Raw genomic sequence first — 16,105 nt, forward strand, 5'->3', positions numbered from 1 at the left:
CCAGAAGAGCAAGAGAGAGAGAAAGGGGCTGAAGGTGTACTTGAAGAAATAATAGCTGAGAACTTCCCTGATCTGGGGAAGGAAAAAGGCACTGAAATCCAAGAGGCACAGAGAACTCCCTTCAGACATAACTTGAATCGATCTTCTGCAAGACATATCATAGTGAAACTGGCAACATACAAGGATAAAGAGAAAATTCTGAAAGCAGCTAGGGATAAACACACTCTAACTTATAAAGGGAGACCCATAAGACTAGTGGCAGACCTATCTACTGAAACTTGGCAGGCCAGAAAGCAATGGCAGGAAATCTTCCATGTGATGAACAGAAAAAATATGCAGCCGAGAGTTCGTTATCCAGCAAGTCTGTCATTCAGAATAGAAGGAGAGATAAAGGTCTTCCCAAACAAACAAAAATTGAAGGAATTCAACACCACAAAACCAGCCCTACAAGAGATCCTAAGGGGGATTCTGTGACTGAAATGTTGCAAGGACCACAAAGTACCAGATACATCTCTACAAGCATGAAACCTACAGACATCACAATGACTCTAAACCCAAATCTTTCCATAATAACACTGAATGTAAATGGACTAAATGCTCCAACCAAAAGACACAGGGTATCAGAATGGATAAAAAACAAGACCCATCTATTTGCTGTCTACAAGAGACTCATTTAGACCTGACGACACCTTCAGATTGAAAGTGAGGGGATGGAGAACTATCTATCATGCTACTGGAAGTCAAAAGAAAGCTGGAATAGCCATACTTCTATCAGACAAACTAGACTTTAAATTAAAGGCGTAACAAGAGATGAAGAAGGGCATTATATAATAATTAGAGGGTCTATCCATCAGGAAGGGCTAACAGTTATAAATGTCTATGCGCTGAATATGGGAGCCTCCAAATATATAAAACAACCACAAACATAAGCAACCTTATTGATAAGAATGTGGTACTTTCTTAAGAAAGGGGACTTTAATACTCCACTTACAACAATGGATAGATCATCTAGACACATGGTCAATAAAGAAACGAGGGCCCTGAAGGATACATGGGATCATATGGACTTGACAGATATATTTAGAACTCTGCATCCCAGGCAACAGAATACACTTTCTTCACCAGTGCACATGGAACATTCCCCAAGATAGATCACATACTGGGTCACAAAGCAGCCCTTCATAAGTATAAAAGAACTGAGATCATACCATGCACACTTTCAGACCACAATGCTATGAAACTTGAAATCAACCACAGGAAAAAGTCTGGAAAACCTCCAAAAGCATGGAGGTTAAAGAACACCCTACTAAACAATGAATGGGTCAACCAGGCAATTAAAGAAATTTAAAAATATATGGAAACAAATGGAGATGAAAATACAACAATCCAAACTCTTTGGGATGCAGCAAAGGCAGTCCTGAGAGGAAAATACATTGCAATCGAGGCCTATCTCAAGAAACAAGAAAAATCCCAAATACAAAATCTAACAACACACCTAAAGGAACTAGAAGCAGAATAGCAAAGACACCCCAAACCCATCAGAAGAAAAGAAATAATAAAATCTGAGCAGAAAAAAACAATATAGAAAGTAAAAAAAAACAAACAAACTGTAGACAGAGCAATGAACCAAGAGTTGGTTTTTTGAAAAAATAAACCAAATTGATAAACCTCTAGCCAGGGCTCTCAAAAAGAAAAGGGAGATGACCCAAATAGATAAAATCATGAATGGAAATGGAATTATTACAACCAGTCCCTCAGAGATACAAGCAATTATCAGGGAATACTATGAAAAATTATATGCCAACAAACTGGACAAGAGTGGACAGAAGAAATGGACAAATTCCTAAACACCCACACACTTCCAAAACTCAAACAGGAAGAAATAGAAAACTTGAACAGACCCATAACCAGCAAAGAAATTGAATCAGTTATCAAAAATCTCCCAACAAATAAGAGTCCAGGACCAGATGGCTTCCACAGGGAATTCTACCAGACATTTAAAATTTATTTTTTTAATGTTTTTATTTATTTTTGAGACAGAGAGAGACAGAGCATGAGCAGGGGAGGGGCAGAGAGAGAGGGAGACACAGAATCTGAAGCAGGCTCCAGGCTCTGAGCTGTCAGCACAGAGCCCAATGTGGGGCTCGAACCCATAGACTGTGAGATCAATTCTACCAGAAATTTAAAGCAGAGATAATACCTATCTTCTCAAACTGTTCCAAAAAAAAGAAAGGGAAGGAAAACTTCCAGACTCATTCTATGAAGGCAGCATTACTTTGATTCCTAAACCAGACAGAGACCCAGCAAAAAAAGAACTACAGGCCAATATCCCTGATGAATATGGATGCAAAAATTCTCAATAAGGTACTAGCAAATTGAATTCAACAGCATATAAAAAGAATTATTCACCATGATCAAGTGGGATTCATTCCTGGGATGCAGGGCTGGTTCAACATTCGCAAATCAATCAACGTGATATATCACATTAATAAAAGAAAAGAACCATATGATCCTGTCAATCGATGAAGAAAAAGCATTTGATAAAATTCAGCATTCTTTCTTAATAAAAACCCTCAAGAAAGTCGGGATAGAAGGAACATACTTAAACATCATAAAAGCCATTTATGAAAAGCCCACAGCTAACATCATCCTCAATGGGCAAAACCTGAGAGCTTTCTCCCTGAGATCAGGAACACAACAGGGATGCCCACTCTCATTGCTGTTGTTTAACATAGCGTTGGAAGTGTTAGCATCAGCAATCAGACAACAAAATGAAATCAAAGGCATTAAAATCGGCAAAGATGAAGTCAAGCTTTCACTTTTTGCAGATGACATGATATTAGACATGGAAAACCCGATAGACTCCACCAAACGTCTGCTAGAACTGATACATGAATTCAGCAAAGTCGCAGGATACAAAATCAATGTACAGAAATCAGTTGCATTCCTATACACTAACAATGAGGCAACAGAAAGACAAATAAAGAAACTGATCTTATCCACGATTGCACCAAGAAGCATAAAATACCTAGCAATAAACCTAACCAAAGGTGTAAAAGATCTGTATGCTGAAAACTATAGAAAGCTTATAAAGGAAATTGAACAAGATATAAAGAAATGGAAAAACATTCCGTGCTCATGGATTGGGAGAATAAATATTGTTAAAATGTCAATACTACCCAAAGCTATGTACACATTAAATGTAATCCCAATCAAAATTGCACCAGCATTCTTCTTGAAGCTAGAACAAGCAATCCTAAAGTTTTTATGAAACCACAAAAGACCCTGAATAGCCAAAGTAATATTGAAGAAGAAAACCAAAGCGGGAAACAACACAATCCCAGACTTTAGCCTCTACTACAAAGCTGTAATCATCAAGACAGCATGGTATTGGCACAAAAACAGACACATAGACCAATAGAATAGAAAACCCAGAATTAGACCCACAAAAGTATGGCCAACTAATCTTTGACAAAGCAGGAAAGAATATCCAATGGAAAAAAAGACAGTCCCTTTAACAAATGGTGCTGGGAGAGCTGGACAGTAAGATGCAGAAGAATGAAACTAGACCACTTTCTCACACCATTCACAAAAATAAACTCGAAATGGATAAAGGACCTGAATGTGAAATAGGAAGCCATCAGAACCCTGGAGGAGAAAGCAGGAAAAAAAACCTCTCTGACCTCAGCCGTAGCAATTTCTTACTTGACACATCCCCAAAGGCAAGGGAATCAAAACCAAAAATGAACTATTGGGACCTCATGAAGATAAAAAGCTTCTGCACTGCAAAGGAAACAATCAATAAAACTAAAAGGCAACCAACAGAATGGGAAAAGATACTTACAAATGACATATTAGACAAAGGGCTAGTATCCAAAATCTATAAAGAGCTCACCAAACTCCACACCCGAAAAACAAATAATCCATTGAAGAAATGGGCAGAAAACATGAATAGACACTTCTCTAAAGAAGACATCCAGACGGCCAACAAGCAGGTGAAAAGATGCTCAATGTCACTCCTATCAGGGAAATACAAATCAAAAACACACTCAGATACCACCTCACGCCAGTCAGAGTGGCTAAAATGAACAAATCAGGAGACTCTAGATGCTGGCGAGGATGTGGAGAAATGGGAATCCTCTTGCACTGTTGATAGGAATGCAAACTGGTGCAGCCTCTCTGGAAAACAGTGTGGAGGTTCCTCAAAAAATAAAAAATAGATCTACACTATGACCCAGCAATAGCACTGCTAGGAATTTACCCAAGGGATACAGGAGTACTGATGCATAGGGGCACTTGTACCCCAGTGTTTATAGCAGCACTTTCAACAATAGCCAAATTATGGAAAAAGCCTAAATGTCCATCAACTGATGAATGGATAAAGAAATTGTGGTTTATACACACAATGGAATACTATTTGGCAATGAGAAAGAATGAAATATGTCCTTTTGTAGCAACATGGATGGAATTGGAGGGTATTATGCTAAGTGAAAAGAGTGTTATGCTAAGTGAAATAAGTCATACAGAGAAAGACAGATACCATATGTTTTCACTCTTATGTGGATCCTGAGAAACTTAACAGAAGACCATGGGGGAGGGGAAGGAAAAAAAAAAGAGAGGGAGGGAGCCAAAACATAAGAGACTCTTAAAAACTGAGAACCAACTGAGGGTTGAGGGGGGGTGAGAGTGAGGGGGAGTGGGTGATGGGTATTGAGGAGGGCACCTGTTGGGATGAGCACTGGGTGTTGTATGGAAACCAATTTGACAAAAAATTTCATATTAAAAAGGTGGTGTTAACCATCATATAGACTCTGTTTTGCTTAGTAAATAATCAGGTAATTAATAAGAGGTATTTTTATAGAAACAAGAAAGTACAGGTTAATGGTTTGAGCAAAATTATAAACCAAGTGTCTGAGTATCAAGTGCTACCAGTGAGAAGATTTCTAGATGTCAGGCTTGAAGCATCCTTAGATGGAGTGGGAATGGGCAGAGAGAATCAGATTTTTCTGGTTGGTAATTCAAATGTGGTGATCTTTTTGCATGGCCCAGAGAGCAACAGGCATGAAGATTGTCTCTACCTGAGTTTTGTGACAATTTCTCTGAATTCTATCTCAAGTTGTCTAGGCAAACAACAAACATTTAAAGACAATCAGAACTAGAATTTAACATCCATAAAGGTACATTATTGAAATATAATTTTGCTAATAACCCTCATTTCCAGAAATAGCCAAATCAAGACTGATTCATTTGTAGAACAGCCTAATCTTAATAAACTTGGCCTAATTATTTACATAAGGTCAGCAAGAACAGTGATTGGTCATATCGATCTTTAAAAATATGCTTTGCTGGAACTTTTTAAAAGGAATCTGTAGACTGAACTTTTAGTAGCCTCTCCGGGTCAGAAGCCAAGCCAAGTACTTGCCACGAAAGAATAGTTACTGAGAACTTTTGAGTTTCAGAGGGTTTAGGTAAAGAGAAAAGTTAAACACCTCAGTTTGTTCACAAATGAGTATTTTATCACATTTCCTTATGTTTTGAGTATCTTAAGAGAAAGTTTCCTTAATCTGAAAGGGCAAGCATTAGAGAACCAGCAATATTTCTAACAAGAGTCATAAAATCTATTATCTTCCTCCGTTTAGTTAATCCCATGTTATTAATTCTTGTTCAGTTTGAATGCAGCTTTTTAATTCTGGGAATTTTTACCTATTTGTTTTATGAGCATAAAGATGTCAAATACCTGTTTGTCCTAAAAGTCCTTTTTATAAATCTCCCTGAAGATGAAACACATTTTGTGAGAGCTTCAGAACAGTAACTATCAACGACAAAAGACGCAAAAACGGACGTGGTTAACAATCTGATAGGAGAGTTCATTATGATGCAATTTGCAGGGAAATTCAGTTATGTCTGTGACACATGACACTTTGATAAGCAGAATATAAAGTGATGACCTTCTACCAAAACATATCAAAACTTTAGGAATTTTGTATATATATTTGAGCAGTTATAGCATTTACCCAAGCAATACAACCTAAGGTTACCATTATTTGTTTGACAGGGTTTTCCAAGTAATATACTAAATAAGAAGGCCCAGTTGGTCAAAAAGATTGCATTTACTGTTTAAATCCTGGGAAGTTTGTTAAAAACCTTAGGAAGTTATAAAGCACATCCTAAACAGGATTACAGATCATTACAAATCTTAATTATTTATTTAACTAAGGTGGCAATAAGAGATTCTCAAGGCACATATATAGGTTTATATAGTTGTTAGCAAAAGCTAGCTCTTTTATTTATTTTTAATGGTTATTTTTGAGAGAGCGAGGGAGCGAGCGAGCAGGGTAGGGGTAGAGAGAGACACAGAATGCAAAGCAGGTTCCAGGTTCTAAGTTGTGAGCACAGAGCCAGACATGGGGCTCGAGCTCACGAGCCATGAGATCACGACCAGAGCCAAAGTCGGACACTTAACCGACTAAGCCATGCAGGCGCTCCAAAACCTAGCTCCTTTAACACTGAGAAATTTTGACTAAGTAATCAAAGACCTGATAAAGACAAAACACAAAACTGGTTTTCCTGGCAGACCAAAGAGAAAAGACCTTTGTTTACAGTTTTTTTTTTTTTATCAAGAGCAGAACAACCCAAGTTGTCTTTTGAACAGACAGAAAAGCAGGATTTAAATTTCTACCAGTGTATTTTTAAAATCCATTCATTTCAACCTTAGTCTGTCCTAATTATACGTAAAGTTTCTTTCCAAAGATTTCCTTCATGAACCTTCTACAACTTTCCTTTGAATTCACATTTTGTCTCAAGACATTTTTCTCCAAACAACCAGTCTAATTTAGGAGAAATTTACTTTCTTTTACCTTCAATAAAAATGTATTCCCATTCCTTATACCTTTTTTATGTATTTTCTACTTTTCTACATACAGAGTTGCTTTCTTTATTTCTATCAGTCTTAATTACATCTAGCAGAATTTTAACTCTTAGAAACCTTAGTCTCTAGTGAAAACTGAGTAGTAACCAATTGTGAACTGTTACATCAGATTTTAAATGACAAAATTATGAACAATTTAAGCACAAAGCATGCTTTTCAACAGGTTTAAATATCCTTAGTTTTTCTTCCATAAGAAGCCAAAAGCCCAAACCTATGTTGAGTAAGTAATGCTTTAGCATTCCTTTCAATTTGGAAAATGCCTAAATGCCCCAATGAATTTAATCCAGTTTATCTTCCAAATAAAACCGTAAAGTTTCAGGTTACCAAAGACCTTGAAAGCTATCTTAACAAATACCCATGAAAAGCTTCGAGATAGAATTAGCCATCATTTTTAAGTTGTCTTTTTTGTTAGCAGATTGCAACAGAGATAACATGAGCTTATTTGACCCTCAGTAAACCTAGGTAGAAAAGGTCTTATATTTAATGTTGGTAATTCTAAAGACAGGTCTATCTTAATAAAACCAACAAACTAAAATCGCTTTCAATGCCAAATATGTTCCATCTGGGTCCATTTAAAAGTCAAGCAATTTGTTTACCATGGTCAGTTTTTACCTGGGACTTCGGTGGGGAGATCTGCAGTAGGCGGTGTAACCCCAAGGGGGTGCTCTTTGCTCCTTGACAGCGAGTGGGGGAGGAGGAGCTGGTGGTGCCAGAGACATGTCGATACAGGCTGCACCCGAGGTGGTGCAGAAACAGGAGGAGGTGGAGGCAGTAGGTTACAGGGTGGAGGAATGAAGTCCTGCCAACCATTTTTATCAGGTTTTTCTTGTAAAGCATGAATGGCAATGTGGCCTAGGTTCCAAGTGTGTAAATGAGAGATATTTCCTGGGACAAGAGCATTTTTTAACCAGTGCCCTATGTGCTCCCAACTGGCCATTTCAAGGGACCCCTTAGCAAGGTACCATGGGCATTGCTGAGAAATTATGGAAGGCAACTGGGTTAAATCTTCGTTTGGGACATTACATCCTGATGAGCGCAAAAGCACATGGAGTTCTCCTTATGTGTATTCTGCTGTTCAGATAGTGGAACCCCCATTGCAAGTGAACATGAAAGTGAAGTAAAAGAAACAAGAAGATGAGGGATTCCACACACCTGAATGGAACAGAAAAGATTAGGGATACTCTTATCCTCTAGTTGCAGGCATCGAGTGCCATAGTTCCTACCTGGATGAGTGGATGTCCTTTCCCTTTCTCAGGCTTCAGAGACCACGTGGATGGTCAGAAACCAGTAGATTCTTCTGGTCTCTGTTTGGGGACCACTAATGGCCACTTACTGAGGAAGGAATTCTCAGACAGTAGATTGAGTGGACGTGCAGGACTGCCTCTGCAAGAGAGCAGTGGCAGCAGACTGCATGTAGCCTTTATTTCATGTTTTCTTAGATAGGAGTATCAAAGAATATCAAAGCATGGGAAGAGAACATAAAGGATCTTTAGACGTTAACTACACATGCACCTGGTGGCTACGTGAAGGCATGCAGGGAGTACAAGAAGTTTCAAGGAGTGTCAGGGAGTTACAGCAGATTTTGTATCTAATTGTCCTCTGGGGGATCATGGGGCTTTGTATCTCATAATGCTATTGTGCTCGACAGCCTTGAGACCAGAACATTGCTGACATTTCAGCTACTACCCCATTTGCCCTCTAGGACTTACAATACACTCTAGAAATAACTCCACATAGGGCCAGCTAATCTTTGACAAGGCAGGAAAGAATATCCAATGGAAAAAAGACAGTCTCTTCAGCAAGCAGTGTTGGGAAAACTGACAGCCACATGCAGAAGAATGAACCTGGACCACTTTCTCATACCATACTCAAAAATATACTCAAAATGGATGAAAGACTAAATGTAAGACGGGAAGCCATCAAAATCCTAGAGGAGAACACAGGCAACAACCTCTTTGACCTTGGCCACAGCAACTTCTTTGACATGTCTTCAGACTCAAGGGAAACAAAAGCAAACATGAACTATTGGGACCTTATCAAGATAAAAAGCTTCTTCACAGCGAAGGAAACAATCAGCAAAACTAAAAGGCAACCAACAGAATGGGAGAAGATATTTGCAAATGACATATCTGATAAAGGGCTAGTATCCAAAATCTAAAAAGAATTTATCAAACTCAACACACAAAAAAACAAATAACCCAGTGAAGAACTGAGTAAAAGACATGAACAGTTGCTTTGCCAAAGAAGACATCCAGATGACTAACAGCCACATGAAAAAATGCTCAGAATCACTCATCAGGGCAATACAAATCAAAACCACAATGAGACCACCTCATACCTGTCAGAATGGCTAAAATTAATAACTCAGGCAACAACAGATGTTGGTGAGGACGTGGAGAAAGAGGAACCCTTTTGCACTGCTTATGGGAAAACAAACTGGTGCAGCCACTCTGGAAACCAGTATGGAGGTTACTAAAAATTTAAAAATATAACTACCCTCTGACCCAGCAATTGCACTACTAGGTATTTATCCAAAGGATACAGGGGTGCTGATTTGAAGGGGCAAATGCACCCCAATGTTTATAGCAAAGTATGGAAAGAGGCCAAATGTCCATCAACTGATGAATGGATAAAGATGTGATACACACACACACACACACACACACACACACACACACACACACACTGGAGTATTACTTGGCAATGAAAAAGAATGAAATCTTGCCATTTGCAACAATATGGATGGAAGTATGGTGTATTATGCTAAGCAAAATATGTCAGAGGAAGACAAGTATCATGATTTCACTCATGTGGAATTTAAGATACCAAACAGAAAAACATAAGGGAAGGGAAGCAAAAATAAGACAAAAACAGAGAGATAAACCATAAGAGATTCTTAAAAACAGAACAAACTGAGGGTTGCTGGTGGGGTGTTGAATGAGGGGAAGGGCTAAAGGGGTGAGAGGCATTAAGGAGGCACTTATTGGGATGAGCACCGGGTGTTATAGGTAAGTTATGAGTCACTAAGTTCTATTCCTGAAATTATTAAACAACCACAAAAAAAAAGCTGTAAGCGTATGGATTTAAATAAATAAAAAATAAAAATAAAATCATAGAAAAAAAACATAAAAAATAAAAATCTGCAAAGAACCTAAATAGGTGTATAGAATAGCCAAGGGGTACATGTAAAGGTACTCAACATCACTAATCACTAGGGGAATGCAAATCAATAGCACAACGATATCACCTCATACATCTTAAATGGCTATCATCAAAGACCATAGCTATCAAATGCTAGATGTGGAGGTGTGAAGACATGAAGAAAAGGGAACTCTTGTGTACTGTTGATGGTAGGATTGTAAACTGGCATAGCAACAATGGAAAACAATATGGAGATTCCTCCAAAAATTAAAAATGGACCTACTGCATGAGCCTGAAATTCCACTTCTGGGAATATATCTGAAGGAAACAAACACCATATTGAAAAGATAGCTGCATTCCCATGTTCACAGCAACATAATTTACAACAGCCACGACACTGGAACAAACAAGTGTACATCAACAGATGCATAAGTAAAAAAGTTGTGAAATGCATATACACACGCATGTGTGTATATATATACACACATACATATATATGGACTATTAATCAGAAAGAAGGAAATATGGCCATTTATAACAACATGGATGAACTTTGCTGACACTAAGTCAAGCAAGTTAGAAATAGACAAATACTCATGTGTATGATATGATCTCACGTATATGTGTAATCTAAAAAAACAAGCATCAGTCAACACTTGGGCTGTTTCCATAATTTGGATATTGTAGATAATGCTTCTATAAACATCAAGGTGTATATATCCCTTTGAATTAGTATTTTTTGTATTCTTTGGGTAAATATGTAGCAGTGCTGTTGCTGGATTATAGGGTAGTTCTATTTTTAAACTTTTGAGGAAACTCCATACTGATTTTCAGAGTGGCTGCACCAGTTTGCATTCCCACCAACAGTGCATGAGGGTTCACCTCTCTCCACATCCTTGCCAACATCTGTTGTTTCTTGTGTTGTGGACTTTGGCCATTCTTACAGGTTTTTTGAGGCGATAGCACATTGTAGTTTTGATTTGCATTTCCCTGATGATGAGTGATGTTGGGCATCTTTTCAGGTGTTGGCCATCTGTAGGTCTTCTAGACTCTATATTAATAACTGGAATTTAAATAAAAACTTAAAACTAAATACTTTTTAAATAGGAAAAATAAGAAACAAGCAAACAAAAAATTCAAAGCCAAAATAATAGTAGAAGAGATCAGATTTATGGTTAATAGAGATGAACTATTATAGGAGGGAAATTGGATAAGGTGGTCAAAAGGTACAAAGACCAGTACTAAGGATGTAGTGTAGAACATGATGAATAAAGTTAACACTGCTGTATGGTGTATTAGGAAGTTAAGACCCCACAAAAGTTCTAATCACAATGGAAAAATGATTACTTCTTTTTTTTTGTATCTATAGGAGATGATAGATCTTAACTAAATTTGTGCTAATTTTTTCTACCTATGTAAGCCAAATCATGTTGTACCTCTTAAAGTTTAGTGCTATATATGAATTACATCTCATTAAAAGTGGAAAAAGATAAAATTTTTCCTTAGAGCAAAACAAACAAAACATTAAAAGACATTCAGGAAGCAGAGTGGAAGAATCCTGAGCTAATCATGTCTCGTAGAGACAGTGATATAACAGCTACGTCTATGCAACTAACTCTAAGAATGACCCGAAGACTAGCAGAATGGACCTTCCACAGTTAATTATACACAGAAGGCCATATCAAAAAGGGCAGGAGCATGGAGATGTGGTTGGAAACCAAACCCCTGGCCAGACAAACCACAAATGCAAGGGATGCCACAAGCACAGAGAAGTGAGAGAATCAGACACCACGTTAGGCACCTGAGGTGATGAGGACCCACACTGGAAAGACGAGGCCCCATAACACCTGTTATGAAAACCAGTTAAGCTTAACTCAGACAACTTTTAAATGAGTGGGGTATTATCTCCAGATACTTAAAAAATCAGTGGGACTTGATTGCAAATACATTAACTCTTAACAGCTTAACTCTGGGAGAGCTGAAGGGCAATAAGAAACAAAGTCCCCACCTTGAAAACAGGCCAGTATCAATGACGTGGCTGGAGACATAGCACAGAAGCAGTAGGCTGGAAGGCACTTTGGTATACATGAAGATTTATTTACGAATTTCAGAATGTGCACTGGAGGGCCAGGTATCTTCAGGAGATTTCCCCAATAAGAAAAGTTCTGTCACAGACCATTTCTCTTCTTCTCCCAAGCTTAGATGGCCAGATGCTTGTGGGAGCCAGCATGAACACTCTCTTGCTAGAACCACGTCTGCTGCCCTGCCATTCCCCTCCAGACCTACCCATCCAACCTACCTGCCTCACTAGACAACTCTCCAAAGTGACTACTGCCCCACCACACCGTATAAACAGCCCTGGCAGGGGCGAGTGCTGTACTCCAAAGTGGCTCGGCCCTAAAGAAAGAGGAAGGTAATCCCATTTACCAGCCCACCTACAGTTCTAGAAGCTGAGCCTTTTGCTGGCTGTGCAGGAAAATGACTCCTGCCAGTTGGTGCACCTGCAGCTGTGATAGAGATGCTAACTGCAAACATTTACTCTGCCAGCCCAGCCCTGCAACAAACACCTCTCAGCTGGCCCTGTGGGGAAAAGGTCCTGCTGTGTGGTGTGCCGTGAAACTGTCCCACACAGGCTAACTGCATGCAACAAGACTGAGGGCTGACCCCACATACCACCAAATCTGCTGTGGCCTTAGAAGGTCTATCAAAGGCACAGAGACCAAATCCTGCTCAGTTGCACCCACGGCAGGCAATGCAGGTCACAGGGGTTGACCGAACAATAGAAGGGCACACATAGTCCATAGACAAGACACCTCTGAAGCACCTTGTTCTGGTGACCAGAGCGCCAGAGGTCGTGTTTTATACAAGGACACTACTTTCAAGACCAGGACATATAACTCAACTCCTGAATACATAGAAGCAGAGTTAAACAAAATGAGAAGAAAGACAAATATGCTCCAAATAAAGGAACATAACAATGTCACAGCAAAAAAATGTAAATGAAAGGGACATTAGAAATATGCCTGATGGGGCTCCTGGGTGGCTCAGTTGGTTGAGCATCTGCCTTCAGTTCAGGCCATGATTTCACGGTTCATGGGTTGAAACCCCACTTCGGGCTCTGTGCTGACAGCTCAGAGCCTGGGGCTGCTTCAGATTCTGTGTCTCCATCTCTCTGCCCCTCCCCTGCTCACACTCTGTCTCTCTCTCTCTCTAAAAAACAAACATTAAAAAATATATGCCTGATAAAGAATTCAAGTAATGGTCACTTGGTCATATGACTATTACTTTTCTCACAGGATTTGAGAAAAAGTAAAATACCTCTACTAAGAACTAAGAATTCCAACAAAGAAACATAAAAAAGAATAAGTCAGAGATAGAGGATCACCTTGTTGGAGAACTGTAGAGAACGAACTCGGTTACCAGAGTGAAGGGGGGGGGGGCTGTTGGGTTAAATAGGTGATGGGGATTAAGGTGTGCACTTGTTGTGATGAGCACTGGATATTTTATGGAAGTGTGGAATCAACTCTATTGTACACCTGAAACTAATAAATATTACACTGTAAGTTAACTGGAATTTATCATTGAATTTTTTTAACGTTTATTTTTGAGAGAGACAGAGAGACAGACAGAGACAGAGCACAAGCAGGAGATGGGCAGAGAAAGAGCAAAGGAGACACAGAATCCAAAGCAGGCTCCAGTCTCCGAGCTGTCAGCACAGAGCCTGATGCGGGGCTTGAACCCATGAACCATGAATCATGACCTGAGCCAAAGTTGGGCAGTTAACTGACTGAGCCACCCAGGCACCCCTAACTGGAATTTAAATAAAAATTAAAAAAAAACCCTAATGCATTATTTTGAAAAGTGGTAAATAAAAGGAATGAATCAAGCAAAAAAGAAAAAAAAAAGAATAATCAGAAAACAATGAAAAAATGGCTGTAAATACATATTAATAATTACTTTAGATGTAAATGTACTGAATGTTCCAATCAGAAGACATAGGGTGCCTAAATGCATAGAAAACCAAGATCCATCTATAGACTGACTACAAGAGACTCACTTTATACCTAAAGACACATATAGACTAGAAGTGAGGGCTGGACATATCTATGGAGTAAGGGGGGGGGGGGAAGGAAACAAGCTGAAATAATAGTAATTACATATCAGACAAAGTAGACTTTAAAACAAAGAAAATAGCAAAAGCAAAGTGCATTACATAATAATAAAAGGATCAATGCAACACGATGATATAACAACTGTAAATACCTATACACCCAACACAGGGGCACATAAATATATAAAGCAAATATAAACAGAGATAAAATGACAGTAATACCATAATAGTAGGGGACTTTCACACCCCACTTACATTGATGGATATATCATCCAACAGAAAAGTCAACAGTGGCTTGGAATGGCACACTAGACCAATGGTCCTAACAGATATATACAGAACGTTGCATCCCCAAACAGAATACACATTCTTTTCAAGTACACATGGAACATTTTTCAGGATAGATCACACGTTGGGCAGCAAAACAAGACTCAATACATTTAAGAACATTGAAATCATATAAGCATGTCTTCTGACCACATGGTATAAAACTAGAAATCAATTATAAAGAAAAAAAATTGGAAACACGAATGTGGAAGCTATGATCTTCTTTCACCAGAACAGCTTGAAAGTAGAAATAGTTACAAGATAAAATCTGGAAAGGACACACATACATGGAGGGTAAACAACAGGCTACTAAGCAATAAATTATTCAACCAAGAAATGAAAGAGAAAATTAAAAACATGGAGACAAATGAAAATGAAATGGTTCAAAATCTGTGGGACACAGCAAAAGCAGTTTTAAGAGGGAACTTTATAGCAATACAGGCCTATCTCAAGAGTTAAGAAAAACCTTAACCTAACCTTACACCTAAAATAACCAGACAAAGAGCAAAGCTCAAAGACAGAAGGGAAAAATATTAGAGCAGAAATAAATTAGAGACTAAAAAACAATAGAAAAGATTAATAAAATGAAGGGCTGGTTTTTTTTGAAAAATGGATACTCCATTAGTCAGACTGATCAGTAAAAAAAGAGAGGGTGCAAAAAAGCCAGAAATAAAAAAGGAGAAATAACTAGCACCAAAGAAATACGAAGGATTATAAGAGAATATTATGAAAACTTAAGTGCCAACAAATTGGACAACTCTGAAGAATTAGATAAATTCCAAGAAACATATCATCTCCCAAAACTAAAGCTGGGGGAAAGAGAAAATTTGAACCAACCAATTATTAGTAATGAAAGGGAATCAGTAATAAAATAAACTCCCAACAAACAAGAGCCCAAGAGCCCAAGATTAGAGAGCTGCACAAGCGAATTATACCAAACATTTAAAGAAGAGTTAATATGTATTTTTCTCAAACTATTAAAAAAAAAAAAAAACAAGAGGTAGGGAAAAGTCCAAATTCATTTTATGAGGCAAGCATTATCCTGATACCAAAGCCAGAACAAGACACATCTCTCTCTCTCTCTCTCTCTCTCTCTCTCTCTCTCTATATATATATATATAATTATATGCTCCAGTATATCTGAGAACATAGATGCAAAAAACCTCAACAAAATATTAGCAAACTAAATTCAAAAATACATTGAAAAATTATTCAGCACAATCAAGGGGATGTATTCCAGGGATTCAAGTATGACTCAAAATTTGCAAGTCAATCAATGTGATACATCAAATTAACAAGAGGAAGGATTAAAAACCTTGATGTAATCATCTTTGTAGATGCAGTGAAAGCATTAGACAAAATACAACATCCATTCATAATAAGAACTCTCAACAAAGTAGGTTTAGAGGGAATATACCTCAACATAATAAAGAACATATATGAAAATCTCACAGCTAATATCATACTCAATGGTGAGAAAAGGAAAGCTTCCCCTCTGAGATTAGGAACAAGACAAGGAAGTGCACTCTTACTGCTTTAATTTAGCCTACTACTGGAAGTCCTCCTGCAACAATCAGACAAGAAAAAGAAATAAGGGC

This window comes from Prionailurus viverrinus, chromosome B2, assembly GCF_022837055.1.
Source record: "Prionailurus viverrinus isolate Anna chromosome B2, UM_Priviv_1.0, whole genome shotgun sequence".
In the NCBI taxonomy this organism is placed as follows: domain Eukaryota; kingdom Metazoa; phylum Chordata; class Mammalia; order Carnivora; family Felidae; genus Prionailurus; species Prionailurus viverrinus.